This window comes from Periophthalmus magnuspinnatus, chromosome 3 (genome assembly GCF_009829125.3).
Source record: "Periophthalmus magnuspinnatus isolate fPerMag1 chromosome 3, fPerMag1.2.pri, whole genome shotgun sequence".
In the NCBI taxonomy this organism is placed as follows: domain Eukaryota; kingdom Metazoa; phylum Chordata; class Actinopteri; order Gobiiformes; family Gobiidae; genus Periophthalmus; species Periophthalmus magnuspinnatus.
The window spans coordinates 7,738,742-7,757,598 of NC_047128.1; the positions used below are offsets into that span (position 1 = coordinate 7,738,742).

The 18,857-nt window shown below is 39.6% G+C and overlaps 1 protein-coding gene across 1 annotated transcript in view; it reads right to left on the reverse strand.

Moving 5' to 3' along the window:
* Positions 1-17,367, reverse strand: part of LOC117388721 (bromodomain adjacent to zinc finger domain protein 2B-like) — a 96,061-nt gene extending 78,694 nt beyond the window's left edge. Inside the window, 1 exon segment of the mRNA XM_033986308.2 lies at positions 16,958-17,367. The gene's annotated coding sequence lies outside the window, so the exon portion shown is untranslated.
* Between the last annotated feature and the right edge of the window lie 1,490 nt (positions 17,368-18,857).

Consider the following 18,857-nt stretch of genomic DNA (forward strand, 5'->3'; position numbering starts at 1 on the left):
AAAGAGACAATGGTTTATTGCGTCTCATGATCCAGTCTGGGTGCCCTGCAGTCATGTTTGAATGTACGGCACATCTGTCATTACGGCCTTTTCTATCTGTCTCTGAGCACGAAACACGTTGTTGTTGATAATTATGAGAGGCCTGATCGATGTGTAATGGCGGAGATACGCAGACACAAACACTTTGGTAACTCCTATGAGCACTAATGATAACACAGAACCTGGATTCGTCTGCAGCTTTTTCATAAAGGCCTATTAGAGCATGATTAAAGGATCTGTGCTCATAGGGCCTCAGCACAGAAATGAGGCAGGTGAATTACACCGGATAAGAAAGCCACGGCTGTCTGCCATAATTTTCCTCGGCACAATCAGCCTGTTAGTCTATTAACCCTGTATTACTTTAAGAGTAGAGCAGTTTTCCTCCCAGGCAAAAATTTAAATATTCATATTTACTTCAGGTTACTTCAGTATCTCATGTACTAGGGCAGACATTTATAACACTGTTTAGGCGTGGGCCATATTGACAGAAGTGAGTATTTCAATATTTTTGGAGAGGGCCTGATAACAGTATTCAAACAATGTGTTTAAAGTGTGTGTCCTATTTATTATTATAATGTAATGGCTCACTGTGCTTAAATTGCTATTCGGGAATAAATGAAGTTATGTTATATATTATATTGAAATAAAACCTGTCTGTAAATGTGTTAAGGTTCAAGCATATCAGACAAATGTGAAATTACTCACAAAAGTGCAATATATAAATGCCCCATATATTCAAAACAACACTCTATCTATATTTCGATTATCTGCCCCACCCCTAATGCAGTTCAAGGTATGTATTGCTGTATTACTTATTACTCACTATGACCCTATTTGACACTTGTTTTACTGAATCCACTGACAAGCAACAATAACATTAAATCTTGTGCACATAGATGTAAACTGGGTGTACGTCATTATATCCATCATTAGCTGCTTCATTATTCTCTCCTGAAGCTGCGGCACAAACAGAGGAGCAGAAACAGTGGCTGGGTTATAATTAGCCTACCTGCATTAGCCTGAGGCATGCTCACACATGGACAGACTGGGCCTATGTCTGCTGCCTCAAGAGCCTTGTTCAATCTCACTGCACTTCCTCCAGACAATCCCTTTAGTGATAGAATTAATCAACAACATCTGCATAACAAACATATTTCAGATTTCTGTTTCTATGACCACAACATTTCAAAGTAAATTTAGGCTACATGACTCATTAAGACAGTCTGCGTCAAACAAAGCTCACAAACTAAGAATGTTTAAGTAAGTTAATGCATTCGTGTGTGTGTGTGTGTGTGTGGCTTGACTTAAAACTGAACTCAAGTAAGATGAGGAATGTTATTTCCAAACATTTTTACTCGCACAAGTAGTACAGAGCAGTATGTTATGATAAAATGTATATACATGCTCAAAAGTTAAAGAGCACTACGTAACATTTCTAGAGGAGGATCTGTCACGTGCTTAACCCCATGGTGAGGGATGCTATAGCTTTGCCTGGAATGTTCCATAGTATGACATTAAACTTATCTTGTATTCATTCAATTATAGCTGTTTTTGTAGCTGTCAAATATATAAACATGCATTCTTACTGTTAATGGCCTTGTATAATGGCATAATAGTGTGGAACAAATCATGAAAAGCAACACCATCCTTAACACGATAAGACCGATTATAGTCAACAAGTTTAAAATAGTCACATTACTTTTCCTGTAAGCTCACACATGCTTAGGAAACAGCAGTGTCTTCCCAGTGCACACCAACATAGTCTAAAACACATTGCTTGTGAATATTTGATGGCTTGTTACCAGAGGTTGCATTGTGTTTGCCTGCGTTGTCATGTAGCGCTGAAGTTGCATGCTGTGGGAGTGGAGTCAGAGTCAGAGCCCGTCTTGGCCACAGACATTTTCCTCAAGCCCCTGAACAAAACAGGCAAGTCTTGACAGTCCGTCCGCCACACAGTCGTCGCACAATCAGTTGCAGGAAACCAATCCCTAAATAGCAGTGATTCATCTCTTCATCACACACACAATGCCAGTGCACACTGCACAAAGACTCTCTCTCTGTCCCAGCCCATATCGGCCTCAGCCCCTTCCCCCGTGTGGTCTCTCCAGTGGCTTAAAATAAGTGCTTCTTCCAGCTTTCTTTTGCCCCGTGATTTACTGGCAGTGTTTAACTCCGGGGCAGCATCTTTTATTGTTACATGATCTGGGTCTAAAAGCTGACAAAATGGATTCTGTTGCTCAGGTAGATTTGTAAGTATTAAAGGCGCACTGTGTAACTTTTCTGGTAGAGGATCTGCTACCTGCTTGTCTCCATGGAGATGATACAACTTTGCTGTGAATGTTTGTCATCTTGCCATTAAACTTATCCATCTTATTATTTTATTATTTCTTTATATTACAAGTACTATACGCTAAAGTGAGATAAATGTATTTATCAGCAGTTAACAGGTTGTTCCATAGCTCTTTAGTTTGTTTGGGCTAAAAGATCTCTGTGGATGATTAGTAAACTTGTATACAAACAGTGTCTTTTGCTAATAAGAAAAACATAAATTCTTGGTGTGACCCAGGTCACCTCTCCACAGGTCTGATTTACAACTTCGCCTAGTAGTGTCACTTGCTTGTCCCCAGGGAGAAAAGTGTGCTTTCTTTGTATATAAAGCATCTCTGAGTGTCCAAAAAAATTGGTGCAAGTTCAATTAATTATTATCATTATGTAATGCCATGGTGTGGAACATTCGAGGTAAAGCAATACCATCTATGCGGTGGCAAACAGGTTACGTAGTGCACTTTTACATTATCCACTATATTGTCAGACAGTGAAAGGCAGCTGGGCAGGGAGAGTGAGAAAAACTTGACTAAGAGCCATCTCTGATGTCCCAGCTCGCCAGTGCTGTGTTCGTGTTTGTCATTGCACAAAATGGTTTCTTCCTTCGCCTTGATGGAGCAAGTGGCATCTCCAGGGACCGGACCACAAACGCTCAGAGACTGCTGTAGAGCGCACAACATTACTACCATCCATTTACGAGTGGTAGAATATACAGTATAGTTTATATATGTGTTCGAGGGGCGTGATTGTGCGCATCGCTCTTTTTTGTGTGACCATGAAAACTTCTGCTCTTAATGGCACCGAGCCCATTGCTGCATTAGCCATTCCACTTCCTTTTTTGCTGTCCTCTGCAGGATAAACCTCATTCATTTGGAGCTGGGAAATGCAGCCAACCTGGACTGGTCTGGTCTGGATACAACAGAGGGAGTGCTGTCAAAGAGGGTGCTTTTTAACTTGCCTAAAATAAGTTGAAAGATATTTTTGCAACTATAGCAAGATGGTGCAATATGTCTGTCATCACTTGCAGATTACAATGAAAGTAAGACACACTGTTCACAACTCAACAATTATTTTCCACATGAAATTTGTGCAAAACTAGTTTCAAAACATGACTAGATGCTGATATGTGGTAAGGAAAATAAATATTACAATAGCTTTTCAAAACAAAGTAACAAAAGATTAGTGAGATTGATAATGCAAGGAGATTGGAGCATTCCATTGTTATTCTACTGTTGAATTTTGTTGAATATTGTTGAAGAAATGACTATGTTGATGATGACTATGTAACATGATTTTTTCCTCTCAATCTATATAGTGTTTTTCCAGCAAGAACCACAACCCACACAAATTCATATACCAGTTTGCAGACAATGGAAGCAAGGGAAATTACATATCTTGCACATGGAAACAAAGGCAGAATGCACAATAACTTTTGCTCAAGTACACCAACCAGATTAGAAACCAGATTTAAACAAAATCTATCATTTGTCATTTGTGAATATAGGAAGAACCACAAACTGAATTAACTTTACTAACATATCGCAGACTTTAGCTCATTACCACTATTATTACTTTCCTCATTTCAACTTAACGGCAGGCACAGGATTGTTTCACTATTTAAGAATCACTGTTGTTGCTTATGTCATTATTTACCACCACTTTTCCTGCTTTGATTTATGTTAAATGTTACGGCATCATTCTTTATGTTAACTTGTACTATCCTTGCATCTCACTAGCAGCCAATGTCCTTCAGATCCATGGTTGCTCTTAAATCTCTAACCTGGATGCCTTGTTTCAGATTGCAGATACAATGCTAGTGTCAAACAGACAATGATATGAGCACAGGATGTGAGGCCATCTTGTGTGCAGGATAATCAGCGTCGCAGCGGGCCTGGACAGGAGCAGGAGTGGATTGCGGCAGCCTTGATGATCCATAAAGACGACGTGTGAAGGTCAGAAGAGCCGTGACAAACACAGCTGTCACATCTCTCCACCCTGTACCACGCGGCTAACGGCCTCCAAAACACGATCGCAAAACACCAACAACTGGGGCCAAGGGGGCCAAGGCTGAACAGTGGAGTGGGACCTCTGCACCATGACACAGGATAAAGAGGGTCCTGGGATGGCCACCAAACATGAAACTATAGCTACTGCCTGGTTTCAGATGACATCACAATATTCTATAGCTATATACTATTACTATATTAAAATTTCTTATGTTCTAGGATCAGACACAAATAGAAAATGACCAAGTTCAACATTTATGAATGTACCTTTTGGGATATTTCTTATGAACGTGCAATGTACTCAATAATCAGTATGCTTTTCTGCAATATTTTAGAAACAAGTAGCTTTTTTGTCAATTAGTATCACTATAAAGATTGTGTCATGACTCCATAACAAATTCCCTGTTATCTTAATAATAAACCAACAGATATTTTAAGATGCTAATGTGCAAGTGAGAGGTCGCTCAAAGTTATTCAGACACCATAGTGTGATGAATGTATTTTAGCAGCATTTAATCCACCACTGTTTTGTTTATTTCTGTATAGTTTTGCATAATGATTTCTTATGGATTTTGAAAATTAAAAAGTATGACTGTCTTAAAATATCAGTTTATCAGGAGATACACAGTTACACAGCCATTTTTTCACATCGATGCAAATCCATATGCAATATTTGTAACTTGAATAAGTATTAAATATAGAAATGGTTAATTAACAAGATTAAAAAGTAGTTGCATTTATTTTACTTTACATTTGGTTAAATTTATCTTACAATTATATCTGGCCCTTTGAGAGCAACCATTTTGTTCATGTGGCCCTCTGTGAAAATGAGTTTGACACCCCTGAACTAGAGCATTAACCTTAAAATGTCTGTCTGAAGAAGATCTCTTTTGTATTACTGTTGTATATCTGGATCCACATACACCAAACACCAAAAGTAAACTCCAGGTTTATTCACTTCCCAAAAAACATTTCATTATTGACTTTCAAATTTGCTTCATACTAAAAGAAAGCACATCCGTGCCTTTGTAGAGCGCAGCGCCTGAATGTCCAAACTCTATGTATCCATTTGAATGAGGGAATGAAACGCCACAGTGTGCAGCCCAGATGTGAATCCACTTTGATTTCTTTCTGTGTGTGGAGCTTCTATTAAATGGATCTGCTGTCTCCTTGATCAAGGGAGTCAATAAAGGGCCAGTCCTGTCAGAGCCTGGGGGCTAAGTGTGCGCGCGGCGCTGAGGCTGGGCTTGTGTGTTACGCTCACAATGTGAAGTGCCTGACAGGTGAGTGATTGAGTGCTTTCATTTCCCTCCAGCGACAACAAGACGCACAAACAAATACGCCATGCACTTTGCCGCACACTAAAGGCCAGGCCTGAGTTTCCTCGACAATGCTGCTCCTGGCAGCGATCTTAAATTAGCTTTAAATGTTTGGATTACACTTGGGAATCCATGCAGAGGATTTAGCAGCCATCGCCTAGAGTTCAGAGATGTGCGTTTCCATCGACACACACTATAGTAACACAACACTGTTTCCTTAAACAAATCTCACATCACTGTGACTTCATAACCCTGTGTTATATGGCTGTAGCTCACTCATCACCATCTGTCATACAATGGTTTTGTAGCCTTATGCTTTTTACTTTACAGCTATTTAATAATTCATCTCAATTGCATGTTTCTACTCTCCTGCTGAAAACTTTGCATTGCAACACTGGAATTCCCCATTGTGGGACAAATAAAGGTTCTCTTATCTTATCTATAGGTGAGTCATAACAGAGACCCTACAGCTAATGTGATTCCACAGCTGACATTACGTATAAAAGCAGCATGTAACTCAATGGTAGCTGTAAATCGCAATTCACATGACAAACCCGTGATTGATGAGAAAATGCATTGATCAATCAAGTAATTGATTCCTAATGTACGCCTCAATAGGACAGAGCACATGTTCTTTGCCTTTCAGAGATAATTACACAGCAACAGGGAGAAGCCAACACTTTTCCTGGAAGTCGCTGTCACTGCTCTAGTCATATCACTGTACACTTTTACACCTCACTTAAAGTCCAGCTCAGACTGTCGCTGCGTCTAACTGAACAAAAAGGTTCTAGTCTAAACGTGTTTCATTTCTACCATGCCACAATCAGCTGTAAACACTGTAAACATAAACAACATGCATGCTTTCATTCAGCAGGTTTGTGTTACAGGTACCGCACATTTTAAAAGAGGCCCAGCTGCCCGCAATGTGTCAACGGAGTTTTAGCACATTGTGGGGACCAAAACCCCATTCACATAATGGGGACCTGCCTCCCTTATTGGGACAAACACAGGAGCAGCTCAAAATGTAAATCCTTCATAATTAGATCAAAAACATGATTTATAGTTCTGATATGGACAACAATATGTTATGGTTAGGGTTTAGGTTAAGATTAGTTAAGTAATGACTATGGTTAACGTTAGGATCAGTCTCCAGGAAATGTATTAGGGTGCTTTCACAGTTATCCTAGTTTGGTCTTGGTTTGAGCCCAGTTTAGTCCTGATGTGGGCATAGTTTAGTCCTATTCTAGTCCTGGTTTAGTCCTGGTCTAGTCCTGGTCTAGTCAAGGTTTAGTTCCAGATCGAGTCCCAATTTTGAGTCAATGAAATGTCCCCACAAGTATTGAAACATGACGTGTGTGTGTGTGTGCTGCTACTGAGGGGGAGGATGCTCCAAGCGCCCAGGACAGACGCGGCAGAGACAGAGAAGGGGAATGGGAGAGGTCAGCGTCCCCCAGACTCAGATAAAGGGCCCTCTCCCTCGGTCCCCCTCACCCCCTTTCCCCCGCTGCCAGCATCAAGAGGCGTCTCACGTTACAGCTGTCTCTCAGTGTCATCGTTCAGAAGGCAAAAGACAGACAACGAAAAAGAGAGAAGAGAGGAGAGGAGCGAGGGGGAGACGGGACAAAGCCTTAGCCCTCAGCACTCTCTGCGGGATGGGCTTTTGGGCATAACAACACTAGTAGTGGTAACAAGACTGCGGGTAAATTAAGAAGATTTTAAAAGAATGACTAATGTGAAAAATAGGGGTGGACAACATGTCAAAACATCATATCACAATTTTGTTTGAGCCAGATAACGATATCAATGTGATCACAATATAAAATGTCTTTATAATGCATTTGAGTCTTTTAAAGGCATCTCCTGATTCTGAGAGTTCATACTTCACTATGACTGACTGATTCCACCTGGCATTCATTCATAGCCATAGGGAGGTTTACTAATAGGAGCAAAGAGGTGTACTAAACAACAAGTAAACAATTTGACAATATTATGGAGATAGCATATTGCGGAATGGGTTTGAGCACAATTCAAATTTTATCACCATATCATCCAGTCCTAGTGAAAAAAACATGCTAGTCAGAACAATGTCTCATCATGGCAGAATGTTCATGACCTTTTCAAGACAAATCATTGGGAAAATGGTGTGACCCGCACTCCTCAGATCATTATCCACTGTTGAATCTATGTTTTAATGTTGTTTCCTCATCACAAACATACCTGCAGTTGTGTTTCGCTTCATACATCTTTAAAACACAAACCTTGTATACCTTTATTTATTTGTCTTCTTCTCTCAAACAGGAAATACTCTGTTCCACCTTGTGATCTCATGTGGTAATACAGGAAGTGCTCCACTGTGTTTTTAAACTTCATATGCCTTCACTAGAATCATATGGATAATTTCGGCCCTGGAATTGTCTATCTCTACAGAACTAAAGGTAAAAGGTGGCTGTTAACTTGAAAACTACCACTTCATGACATCACAATGTGGAACATTGAGCATTGCATTGGAGCATTTTTGAGGTGGTAACAGCATTATAACATGGCTTAAAGCTCAAAAGAGTCAATTTTGTATAATATAGAACCTTTAAAGAAACTATATCTTCCCAATGTGTCAAGATATACTGTGATGTCAATGTGTAGTATCAATTCCAACAGGTTTCGATTGAATCAATGTTTGGCGGCCTTAGATATTGCCTTCATGCTAAATAATGCATTGCTTACTTGAAATGAATATATTTGTGTCATCATTTCTTTTTGGTTTGTCACAGCATAAAAATGGGAAAAGATGACGTAATCTAGTTATGTAAAAGCACACTGCTTTAGTGTACAGTTCTGTCATATCTACTGCCTTAATTGGTTAATCTTGGTTCAATCACAACACAAGTACTTTGATACCAGGTTCATAAGCACATTTTCACTATGTTCCTGTTCACCTAATTTGTTGAAAAAGGCTATGGAGTTTCAAATGTCTCTGGTTGAGTGATAAGTAGCTGTCTGTAAAACCATCTCTAACCCTTAAATGCTAAAAACAGCATCTTGTCCCAGGTCCAGTAATGACTAATCCAATGTGTGCTAGCATTTCAGCCTTTTCCGCTAACAAGGCATAACCATGTGGGTCACTTCTGCACATTGAACTCACAATATCTTCTGTTTGACTTTTCCGGGGTTTGTGATCACACTGAATCCCAGATAAAAACTTCAAAAAGGATAAGAGGGCTGTGTTTGCAGATATGAATTCAAACGTGATCTCCCAAAAGCACAAGTAGTGATTTTAGCAGTGTAGTTTACATAAAACCCTGTCCTAGACAAATACATGCATCTTTGCTCAGCTCTGCAGCTCTTCCCTGTTTATTTCACTCTGTCCTTGTCATATCTGGTGGAGTTCTGTAGGAGTTAAATATTTAAAATTCTGGCTTAGCTCAGAGCAAGCTTTGCCAGCGCAGCTAAAATAAAAAGGCTTTGTGGCAGCAGTGACCAGATTTTAAATGCTGCAGAAGATCAATAAATGGGGGCTGTCGAGGCACAATCTCATGCATTTTGTGTGAGCGGGAGTGTGCGTGTGCTTCCCTTATAGACTGGAGGCTTGTGTGCGTACATATGTGATTGTATGTGTCTGAAAGCTTCACAGGCCCTGCTATAAGCTGTTCTATAGTATCATCAAGAATCCCACTGACCCAAGAGGCACGCCAATAGAGAAACCAATAACTGGCTGGTTCCCACATACCAAACCTCTTTCCCATTTCGCTTCCATGGCCAGTATCCGTCCTCATCAGAGCACAGTCAGCACCGGTGAATTCTACTGAGAAGTGTAAATACAGGCCTCACCACAGATTGAAAATGTCAAGGTGTGGTAAACATTGGACTAAAAAGCAGGTTTCCTGGACCCTGTTGTGTTTATGTAATCAAATAGCAGCTGAACAAGGAAAATGATAGTCGTGTGGCATCAGAGGGGGCGCAAACATACAGGAACTGCTCTTATTCCTAAACACACAACACAACAATCTAGGGCATAATAATAGTAATAGGGTGTGAGTTACCTTTTTTTTAAGGTTATCTGAACTGGGCTAGTTTGGTTGGAAATTAGATGGAAAATAATGCTGTTATTTGGGTGTTATTTGGTCTTTGGGTCTTTGGGTGATGCTTATAAGTTCAAATAAGAGTTTCAATTCATTTGAGACTAGGTCTGTCACAGTTAGGGATGGGACGATATTAAATTTTAGACTCACGATTATCGTGGCCAAAATAATCGCGATTAACGATATTATCGCGATAATTATTAACCTGTTAACGTTCCGACGGCCCGGGCCTACTTTACAACTTTACAGCAATGTACATACACTTCTGCGTCACCCGCACAAACAATCTACACATCAAATGAAAGCTGCGGCGCTCGTCTTTCTGGATATGCAAACCATTTTCACCTGTAATCACCACAGTGCTGACAGGAAAGACGTTTTTATAGAAAAGTCACAAAGTGTGAATCTGGACTTCACTTACCATTGAGCGCTCTGGTTCTGTCAAACATCAACATATTTACACAAAGTTGGTCTCATTTGTTCCGTAAAGGTCCAGAGAATATATTCCAGTCAAGAAATTATGTCCAATCTGCTGCAGGAAAGTACTCCAAATATGAAATCTGCTCCGTCACTTCTTTGCCTTTCTTTAGTCGATTTCAGGCATAATAAACTTCTGACAGCGCCAACTTCGTTCCCCAGTGCTAAACACACGTATTAGCTTGTGATTGACACCAATGTTGGCCAATAAGGTGGGGGTTGTGGGTTACTGAGCCCGCACACAGCCAATGAGCAGCGGGACAGGATGACGTATCACATGCCATGGTTTTCCGTAAACAGACGTACCCGGAAGAAAATGTGTACTCCTCAATGCCATGCTGGAGAAATGGACCGGTCCTTGTTGCGCCGGAAGTGACGCAAGTGCCCGTCGACGAAGACTTAATTTTTTTAAATTAAGGCACTTTGGTGAATTGGGAAACGAGTGGATGCAGAAATGTGTGCATAATGGCACATTTTACGCACTGTTGTTTTGCGTTTTAAACACGACGAAACAGACAAACCAAAGGGAGGACGTGATCGAGGACACTGTGGATGTTTGTACAAGTTAAACTAGAGGCATCTCGGACCTAGAGCGGTTCATGGCAAAGATTAAAGATCCCACAGTGGACTCAGGAGTAAAGGACCTTATTTTTTGATGGATTGGATGCTGTTCTCGATCGGTAAGCGTGGTTTATTCTGCTATTGACTTAATTGTACGTAAAATATACCGTGTATAATCGTTAGCTTTGCTCCTGTGCACACAGTGCGCATTCGGACCATGCGCTCTGGCACATTTGTGTTCAGCTGTATGAATTAGACTTAATTTGTCTATTGTTTAAAAGGTGTTGTTTTATTCTGCAGTTTGCATTATTGTAGGTAAAAATCTAAGATGTGCACACATTAGCGTCTCATCTGTGCGCACGGGTGAGGCGCGCACTGGTACGTTCCTGTGGAGAGTTACGGATCAGACTTTGTTTATTGTTGATATCTGACAGAATATAGTTCAAACAGCCATAAGCACAGAAGCTACAAGTGTCATTGCTATGTCAGAGTGGGCAAACACCAGAACTAACATATAAACGTTGTATTGGAACTGGAAACATGAGGCTGTGTGATGCCGTAAAGGCGATTATAATCGTGCGCAATGATCGCGATTATTAAAAAATGCCACGAACGATTAATTGCGGACCTTATTTATCGCGATTAACGATATTATCGTATATCGTCCCATCCCTACTCACAGTAATTATTATATCAACTTATCACTCAACATAAGAAAGCTAGAATATTTTTTGGGGTCAATATTTATTGTGTGTACATTTTATTTGCAGTACCAGGACGTTTTGGAATATTTTTGGCTATATAATTTATATGACTCATTACAGATGCAAACTAAGTACTAAAGTGTTTCATTCTGCTGTTTATTTATTGCAACTTGGTATTTTTTTTAGCAATATTGTAGATTTAGAACAGTTTCTGTGGTTTAATAATTTTGTGGGTTATTGTGTCAGTGTCATAAATTTGTTTGAATATCACCGTCTTTATTTAATTCCGCAATATATCAAACTTCAAAATGTGCTATGGTAACAAGCCTATTTGAGATTATGTAGTATATTATCTTGAATATGTGGATAAGTCTACATAGGCAAATTTGACATTAGCAACAACATTAACAACATGGCTAATCTGATGCTTGATTTTTTTTTCCACTACAATAACATAACAATAATACAATAACTATTCCTCTCTTCATCTTATCCAAAAAGTGTTGATGTTGTTCAAATAAGCATAAATTTGCTGTTTTGATATCACTAATCTAGGTTTTGGGCTTACACAATCGGACAATGTTGTTTACTTTGACTTTGTGACACTGGATTGAGCTGGGGAGGTAATCAATGCACTTGCAGAGGGCTATTTAGTTGGTTGCACAAAATGGTACATCTGTATTTTCAGTTCTGTCTAATGTACAAAACACAAACAGCCCTGAAGTGGAAAAATCATCAGGACCTTTTGAGACTTCATTAAAAGAAACGAGCCTGGACTTTCCAAACAAGGCTTCTCTTTCGAGGGGGAAATCAACCCTTTCACCTTGCTGCTACTGCTGCTGCTTGTGGAAAAAAATGGCATCCCATCTGAGACAGAGCATGCAAAAACAACCTTGACTTTCATCAAGGAAATTCTCACATTGAATGATAAATAAGGGCCCAGGGGATGAAGAGCAGAGCAGCAGCTTATCGCCATCCCCTCCCAAATTTGGCTGCTCTTGTGTCTCCTCAAAGTCAACACGGGGTGACCTACTTGCACTTTACAGTAGTTTTTGTTTGGTAATTAATCCACCATATGTAATCCATGCAAGCAAACAAAATGGTGTCTATTTATTTGGGCTTAATTAACGGCAAGAGTCTGTTCACTTGCTCCTACAACACAAGACATATGCCCTTGCTTGTTAGTTTCAGTCAGTGTTTAAAAATATACATCATTTCTCATTATGAAGACACAAGTTAGTTGCATATTTGTAAAAGTACTTTATATTAACTATTAATTAGTCTTAATAAAGCGTGAACAAAGACTCAGGTCATAATACACAAACAGTTTATTAAGAATGATTCAGTCTAAGTAACTATTTAATTAAGGCGTGAGGATTAGGAGTTAGGGTTAAACATCTCTGTAACAGACTGTGGACTGTAGACAATTATTTGCATACCCTGACGATTGTAGGGACATCCAGTGACCATGTAGCGTTACCAAAATAGCAAGGTAATATAAGATTAGGAAGGTTGCTTGAAAGCCAACCAACTTTCCAGGTGAGAGGACGTTAACCAGACGGCCTTGTAAACACGTATCAATAAGAGAGCAACCTGTGACATGATATAATGACAAACAGCACAATTTAATCTGTAACCGCACTAGGGACATCTAATCTAATGTCTCAAAGGTTTTAGGGCTTTCAAACAGCTGCATCTGTCTCTTAAAGGGGAAGTGACTTGTGGGTTTGGTCAGTTTTAGTTTGTCATACAACACAGAAGTAAGTCAGTGGATCATTGACTCCATAAAGCTCATCTGAGCTAGCATGTCTATTGTTATTGTACAGCTGAATGCATGCTTGCCTCAACAGTTTTGCTTGTTCTATAGTCAGAGTGTCAATTTGAATCTTTAAAATGTTTTGCTCAATAACAGATATTTGTCAATTTATAAAGATAATATGCTCTTAACCACAAAGTTAACAATTTATCTCTTGTGCATACGCCACTAAGCAAACCAATCAATAATGCGCAACTACGTAAGAATTATAGAGCTAAAACTGTAACTTTGTAGCTTGCAAGTCCATTTGAGTCCCTTCTGATTGGATGGGGAAATTGCATATTTAATCTACTCATATAAAACTATTACTATAGGATTGATAGCATGCACTGATGAAATTAGACAGTCGTTGATGTATTCCAAGAAACAGAACGAGGATTTATAACATTGCTTCTTGAAATATGATGGTAACAGAGACCAGGCCGCTACTTCATCTCTAAATTTACCATCTCCATGTCAGTGGTACCATGCAGAGATTTAACAGGGTCAGAGGGCCATGATTATCAATAGAGTATTTGTAAGACTAATCAATCACTGTCTGAACATAAAAGTGTGGAAATCAACGTTATTAAGTATTATGCACTTAACAGTTTATTTATAATACTCATAAACTAGCAATGAAGTTACTCAAATTCCCTCTATATGGTGCTCAGACTGACAGTGGCTTATAGTAAACTATATCTTACAGCACAGTTAGTTAAAGTCATGCATATTTAATCGGCTTAATCAGCAACAAATTGCCTGTTAGCTGTGCACAATATTGAAGCATGCACTGAAATCTGATAAGTGCGGTTCATTGGTTATTTTTCAAGTAGTGACATCCAACATCAATATAATGTTTTGTAAGCCCTGCCCTTCCTGCTTCAGCAGCACTGTGCCTATGGTGAACAGCCTGGTGAGTCATGTTAATGTCAGAAATGCACTTAGGCTTATATCAGGAGGAATAGGCAGTCTTGTACACCACTCTAGTCAACAAATGAATCTATCAACAGCCTAGCTCTGATGACTATCAATACATTATGTACATCTAATATGTCTCACCTTGCTTCAAACAAAGCCATGGATTCCCGAGTAGCCAAAGACAGGACATTTTCAATCGTAAGGGATTATGGAGTAGAGCGTTGTGTGCACACAGGATTGTCTTCTCAAAAGTGGTCCAAGTTCTGTCAGATTCAGCAATCCCTAGACCCACAGCTCATGAACCTAATTTCACCTAATCAGCTTAGTCAATACCAACCATTTGCTTTGACTTTTGTAGACATGCAAATAGGGCTTAACTATGTCTATCCTTAATTCCTGAATGTTCAAGTCAAGCCAAAGTCAGTCTTTATCTCTTTAAAAACTTTTAATTTGAACAAAAGGAATGGGAGGACAAACCTCAGCATAAGTTGTTTTTATTCTCCATCTCTTTCTACCTGGCACGGGAAGAGCAGGAGGCATCTCTGATTTGAGTGTGCTTGAGGTAGCACAGTGTGCTTTCATTTCAGACCAACATGGCAAACAAACTCTGACAGATCTGTTCCCCTTTTCACTTTGCTCTCACTCATTCGCTCTCAAATTATAGCAAAACACACTGCACAAGTCTATTAGTACTTCTGCTTGGTTTGTATGTTTCGCAGTACTCTGAACAAATCTGCATAAAATGACTACAACAATACTTATAGTAGAAATCGTGGCAGAAAACTGTGAAGAGCCGTTCCATTTCAATTCACTGATAGCACTAATGGCTTCTTAGCAGCTCCATGAAATCAAGCAGCTGTCATGTCGATGCATCAGCAGTGAGAGGAGGGAGAGCCATCCCCATAAGGACACAGGCACCGCGCCTTCATGTTTGGCTAAACATCTGCTCCTCTGCACTCTGCTTTGCAGCAATAAACGGCCAAACAAAAGAGGTGGGAGGTGAAATCATCAGATTTTCCATTTCAAAGCATTTTTTCAGTTTGTTTTCTTTCCCCTCCTCTTTCTTATGTGCTATTTGTTGGACATGAAGCACACTGAGGATCAAGTTTATGACCTCAAGGACATCACAAGATAAAATAACACCTTAGTGAGGCAATGGCACAAATGAAAATAAGAACATATTCCAGTCAGTGGATATTGTTTTAGATGGATCTCAGCTCTTCACCTATCCCAGTCTGCACAAGGCTGATCAGTTCTTTGGTTGTTTGCTTGAGAATATCTTAAACAACTCAATAATTCAATCAATTTGTGAATAAATCAAACATGAAGACATCTATGACCAACCTGTGACCCACGAGATTAAACTATAACAGCTCTTAAAAATGCAGTAAACCTCGTTTAGGTGACATAATTAGACAAGTGCATCTCTTTTCTAAACAAACCGAACAGTTAAATGGCAAAAGAAATCTTTACATAGGCTGCTGCTATGCTCTTTCATATAGCACTCATTCATTCTGATTTAGCGGCTAAAATAAACATAAAACTGCTATAATAACGGGATGTAATGATATAATCGCAGTATGGAAGCGCAGACATATGAAACTGGCAAACACTGCCACTACAGCACCTGCCCGATGGAAAAATCTCAACGCTTTGATATAACCACATTATCTATGCCTTTACAAACGCTAAGATCTCGACGACAACATATATTTCTTGTGGATACTCAAACCTCGACAAACTATGCTCTTAAAAAACTTAAATTTCCGTTTGAAACAGCATTACAAACTACTAGTGTGTCCAAGACTAACTTTGGTAAACTTAAGAAAAAAAAACGTGGTTCTATTTCCTTTTAAAGTGGTGTGGTGTGGGAGAGAGCATAGAGGTAAAAGGTTGGGGTTGTGCTTGCTTAGGGGACGAATTATAACAACCAAGATGGCGAGTGGCTTGTTGTTTTGGAAGGGGCAGAAAAAATGGAGGATATTGTAATATACACAAAGGGATAAATTTCAACAACTCGGCCAAGCGGCTCACGGATTGAGGAAGCACCCGCGATAGCAGCAGCTCACCGACGCGCTAACCTTACAGTACAAGCAAGCAACACGAAAAAAAGCTCCAACTCTCATCAGCTGTTAGCCCAACAAATACATATTAAAACCCTAAAGTTGTCTGGAACGAAAAGGACAGTTTGTATTTGTCGCTAATTGTTTTATTTTCGCGTCAAGGGAATGCGTTTTAACGGACAGCGAGGAGCAACGGCAGTCCAGTCGCCTCATAGTTACGCTGACAATTGTAACATCCTCCAATACGACCTCGAAATCCGCTGCTTTATCCTTTACCGACGAGTAAAGCTAACAAGACAACGTGAAAGATTATAAAAAGTTATATTTCTTACGGTTGTGACAAGTTGTTAGCTATTACAACAGCGTACGTGAACGGCGCAAGCTAAAGGAGAGGGACAAAGACGGTTCCCACTATCAGGTCACCACGCACAAGAGGAAAAACAAGTACGGAGCGGATAAAGTTTACGGATTTAAGCCAAATGTACGCCTCCAAACTACGGGGAAAACCGAGCGAACGACTCACAGCGACACGCTAAAACAAGTTACGCTCTAAAAGCAGTTTACACGAGATGAGAAGAACTAGAAAGGAAAGCCAAGCAGTGCGCAGCCAGCAGCTCATCGCTTGTTCTATGATGGGGGGAAAACAGCGTCATTGGAAATAAAACGCTTACCTTGTTTTAGTCACTTTACTTATGTCCAACGTGGGTTTTTGACTTCTGCGAATACTTCTGGCTCGGTCTTGTCGTCTCTTTTTTCCTTGTTGGTCGGTTTCGGCTACGGAAGAGGTCGTGGGCGAGTGATATAGAAGAGAATTGGGCAGTAGTAATTGAGTGTCGGTGTGTGAGGTTGTGTGTTAGTTACTCACAGTAGATTGAAGGAGACTCTTCTCAAGGTTTATTCAGCCCCACTTCAAGGAACCGACCTGACGTCAGCTCACTACTGCCACACAATGAAAACTTACTATTTCTGCAGCGGACACAACAGTCAAAACCAGGAGACAATCCGGACTGTTTTTATGACATGCGACATTTATCATTAAAGGTGATGATGTAGCGCTAACTTTAAAATGCTCCTAACCATTCAAACCTCGGGCTATTGTCACTTAGCGGTGTAAACAAATATTACACCATGTTATGCAACGGTCATTTTACAGTATTTTAATCTGTTTTGATAATTATAACTTTTCAACTTTTAATTGTTTAATTGCATTATTATTATGCAAATTGCGCTGATTAGTGCGTGATAACTGTGGCGTTATTTTTGTTTATTTCAGAGGGTGTTTGTTGCTAAATTGAGATTTAAGAGTTATTCAGGAGTAGGCGACATGGGTGACAAGTTCATTTAAATATTTTTCAAATTATCCCTTTTTTCCATTAAAGACTTCTGTGTTTGCATATCAATTAGAAAAGGCTAGACTTCTGCACAAACAATGCACTGGTTGTTTGTTTAGCAGCTATAGGCTCATTTGAGTAGGCTCCTGCTTAAAAATAAATATATATGTTAAAAAGTTACATAGCCTGACATTTAGCCTACCAATAGAGAGAGATAATTAATACACCAGTAATTGATCTATGAAGAATGTCATCTTTTAAAGAAGACCACTTAACCGACACAACCTAATGCACTTCAACTAAAGAGAATTGAAAGTTCAGTCAGAGTGGTCGAAATCAAATCAAAAACTGCCTTATTGAGGTGTCATAATAAAATGTGACGATATTACATAATTATTATTCATGTGTTCATCTTTTCCCCTTTAATGTGGGTTTGAATACAGTAGCTACATTTTCAGCATTGTTTCCAAAAGTCCCAGATCTAGCATGCAGTGACACTATTACAAATCCTCTGAGGATGACACAAAAGCAACAACTAGCAACTAACAACAATCATTTCATTTGCAGATCTAAGTTAGAGAATAGGCTATTTGGCAAACAAAAACAGAAATAGGACAGATCTGGCTTGAGATGTGATCAATATATTGCCTGGCAAAGACAGCCATCTGTGCCTAATTGTATGCTTTACCTCCTCTTTGAACACACAATAAGCAACAGGCTGAGCACAGGCCCTCTGACCCAGACTGTGCTTCCAGACGGGGGAAGATTATTTCATTCAACTGGAAAACAACAAGGGGGTGGGGGCAGTTTTTTTTTTTTTTTTTTTGCAGATGGAGCGGGCAACTGTTCTTATATCTACGCCCCTCCCTCAAAAAGGATGGCCAACTGGTGTGTCTCTGCATGTCACATCAGCTTTGGTTGTATCCATTTTAACAGGTATTACAGGGGATTAACAAACTGTTCTGTGTTTCTTTATAGACATCTCATAAATCACACACTGACAATGAACTCATTGTTAGCAGCGTGATGGAGAGTTGGTTTACAGGCACGTTCTTATTAATGCTTTATAAACATTATAAATGACCATAAACACCCTGTTTCATGTTCATTTAGCACTGCTCACAGCTTATAAACACATCAGCCTACATTATTTGGTTTGACACAAAATATGAGATACAGAAGTGATGTGATAAAAGTTTCACAACTGCTGCGGGTAAGAGCTTGGGCAAGGAGTGCTAGG